This window comes from Oculina patagonica, chromosome 12 (genome assembly GCF_052425735.1).
Source record: "Oculina patagonica isolate OP01 chromosome 12, crgOcupat, whole genome shotgun sequence".
NCBI classification, from domain to species: domain Eukaryota; kingdom Metazoa; phylum Cnidaria; class Anthozoa; order Scleractinia; family Oculinidae; genus Oculina; species Oculina patagonica.
This window is the reverse complement of record NC_135769.1, coordinates 10059966-10063411: the sequence shown is the minus strand read 5'-3', so window position 1 is coordinate 10063411 and position 3446 is coordinate 10059966. Positions and strand designations below refer to the sequence as shown.

At 39.6% G+C, this 3446-nt stretch overlaps 1 pseudogene across 1 annotated transcript; it reads left to right on the top strand.

Moving 5' to 3' along the window:
- Nucleotides 1-406: 406 nt before the first annotated feature.
- On the top strand, nucleotides 407-2960 carry LOC144633297 (isatin hydrolase-like; annotated as a pseudogene). Its single transcript, XR_013567019.1, has 3 exons — nucleotides 407-749; nucleotides 1410-1581; nucleotides 2349-2960. The product of XR_013567019.1 is annotated as an isatin hydrolase-like (transcript).
- Nucleotides 2961-3446: the final 486 nt, after the last annotated feature.

The window sequence follows — 3446 nt, the reverse complement described above, 5'->3', positions numbered from 1 at the left end:
AAGGGCACTCATGGCGGTAACTCATTCGTGTGTACGAAGGATAGTTATTAAATAATTTTGAAGTCTACATTTTGTCTGAGGAAATGGTCCAACAAAAAGGGATCCTGATACAACAAAAAACCAACTAAAAATTTAAGCCGTTTCTGTGATATGGTAACGGTTTTTATTTTATATAATAGAATTATAACAGTCTTATCCAATTTTATCCGTGACTAAATTTCTATGTATACAACCTGGCATGTATGAGCCATTTTCGATTTCGTCAAATAATATAAAATTACAGAGTGACAATAAAGCTTGCATGGCTTTTTGCAGACCCCAACCCAAACTTGAATCGCACAAAAATTGATCTTATACTTACTTGATCTTGATCGTCCAAAATATTTTGTACCTTTCAGCAGGAAACATGACAACCATTGTGGTGCGACTAGCGTTCTTTGCACTCGTTTGGTTTTTCGTTGCTAAATGAGGCAATCGAGTCACCATGGATTGAGCTCTCTTACCCATTTAACAACGAAACCATCTACTGGCCCACAGAAGAGAACTTCAAACACATCTTAGAGTTTGAAAATTACACAGCTGACGGTTATTACTTCTCATTATATGGCATCAGCACCTCTGAACACGGAGGCACTCATCTTGACGCGCCGAGGCATTTTGCCGCGGGGAAATGGACAACTGATCAAATTCCTCTTGATCGCCTCATTGGACCCGCAATCAAGATAGACATATCCTCTAAAGCTGCCAAGGTAAAATGTATTTTCTTAAGTAGTAAAAAACAGACCAAGTGTAATTAAACCAAACGGAGTCAAACCAAAAGCAGAAAAAGGAACATTGAAAAGAAGATAAAAAAAAACCACAACAATCTCAGCTTTAGAAGTAGCCTTAAAACTACTCGTTAGTTAGCACTGGGACTATTGCAGCTATTTTTTGGCAAACTGAGGCAAATATACGCTTGGACAACTTTTCTCATCCGGTCCTCAGAACTCTCTTCACCTGCACAGCCATCAACGGCACACAGCGCGTAGTTTCCGCCACAACTAGCTGTTGTTTGAATATAAAAAAAATCTGATATTCTGCTGAAATTCCTCATCTTTTTAGCTAAAACATTAGACAAATACTGAAAAGAAATGTTTTATACGCCGTCGCTGCATATAGATTTGAATAACTGTTATACACACAGTATATCAGCTCAGCCTAAATTTGAGTCATCGACTGCTTTCTACACACCTTTCACAAACGTCTTGCATAGTTTCGTATCCGGGGGGTTACGTATAATTTTTGTGTTTAACTGCTTCAAACTCTGTGTGGAGTAGTGCTAGGATTCAGACTTGTACCAGGTCTAATTTAGCCTTATATCCAGAGACGGCCCTAAATCTTAATTTTTATTGTCATTTTTTCTTTCAAAGAATCCTGACTACCAGGTGACAATGAGTGATTTCCAAGCATGGGAAGATAAAAACGGAAAGATCCTGGATGATGTGATACTGCTGATATTTACTGGCTGGGGGAAACACTGGCCTGACCGGAAGACGTATCTTGGTACTGATACGAAAAATACTTCACTGCTGCATTTCCCAGGTATGCTCTTGAAAGAATAAATGCAATTGATTGCTGATTATAAAACAGAACGGGTTGCGCAACTTTAAACTCATTTTTTGTTAAGAAAGTGACGGTATACTTGTATCCCGATGGGAAAATGGGCCGGGGGAAAATGACGGTACCAAGAAAATATTACTGAGAACAGAGATTTTTTTTTATCAGAAAATTATTATCAGGATCGGTTTCCCTTGTAAAGGATCATCTTTATTGACCACTTCTCAATGGGTCTTTTCAGGGTTAATGTAAACAAACCTAAAACTATTCAAAATAGATAAGATAGATAACTTTATTGCTTACTAAAAACAAATCTGAAGGCCTCAACAACCCGAAAGTAAACTTTACTTAATTTTAAGAATCCCAACTGGTAGGAGGCCATCCTAGGAGACCAAAGGGCGGTTAATCGGTGCGATGCGAAGTACGCCGAGAGGGAAAAAGGGTCGCCCACTTCCTTTCGGAACGAGTTAATTCATTGGTTCTTAAAACAATAGATAACAGGTGACAACAATGCTCCTAGCCCTGAATAACAATAGAGGTAGTGTTTACGGCGGGCGAATGAAAATAGAGATTCCAGAGGGGTAGTGTCTTACTGGGGAAAATTGGTGCGAACGGTGCTCGGTTTACATTTTCGTCGACTCCACTTAACGCCACTGGGTTCAGTCCTATTTTACAGGCATGACTCAGGACATTATAAAATATAAAAGAGTTTCTACGACTCATTTCTGATAGAGAGCTGTTTCTCTTCACAGGGATACACCCTAACGCTTCCCGCTGGTTGGTCAACAATCGTAAAGTTAAACTAGTGGGGATAGACACAGCATCCATCGATTACGGTCAGTCAACGATGTATGAAACTCATCAAGTACTCTTTAAAGAAAACATCCCTGCCCTGGAAAATGTCGCCCACATGGACAAGCTGCCTGCAAAAGGATTTACATTGTATGCGGCACCGATGTTCATCACTGACGGAAGTGGTGGGCCGTGCAGAATATTTGCCCGTTTGGATGAAAACGACAAGAAAGATTGCGTTGTGAGTGTTGCTGTCAGGTTCCAGAGCAAGGTTTTGGTATTGGGAATAGCTTTGCCCATGTTGTTCGTATTTCTGTAAACTAGAAAACACGTAAGCATCGCAAGTTTGCACACAAGATCCGGCTAGTAAAAGGATGGATAGTGCGATCCACTGCATTAAACCTTAATCCTTTGGATAGTGACTTTTCCAGTTGATATTGTCATCCATCCACGAATTTAGTTTTGTGTAACATTATTAAACTACTGTTAAACGTAGGAGTATCGCTCGTGGTTTCCATTCGCTTGCAACAAATTAAATGAATGCCGTTAACAGCTTTGCACCAAAATATCCATTCCAATAAAGTTATTGTATGGATGATTAATTTTGACTCTTATGCATTTAGTGTATGGAATTTTTACTCAAAGCGAATCTCCCTTTAACATAGTACTTTACACGCCGAAATAATGTCAGTCAACCATTTCAGTGTAACCGGAAGTTCTTAATATACCATATTCGTATTCTCGGTATTGGACTGTAACTAGCTTGCAATGGAGGATGATGTGTGTGTGTGTGTGTGTGTGTGTGTAGGGGGGGGGGGGGGATATCTTAAAAAAAGCTTTATGTCAATTTGCATTTGAAAAGATTACCCGCATTAGCCTCCATACACGACTTTCATAATGGCCGACGGCGCGCAGACCTGGTAACGATTTTGTATGAAAACGAGGCAGAAAGGCCTCTCGCTCACGAAAACTAAAACACGCTGCAGTAAATATTTGGGCTTTTAATATTTGATCGAACTACGACGGTCTACTATCATTATGTTTTAATACATCTAACA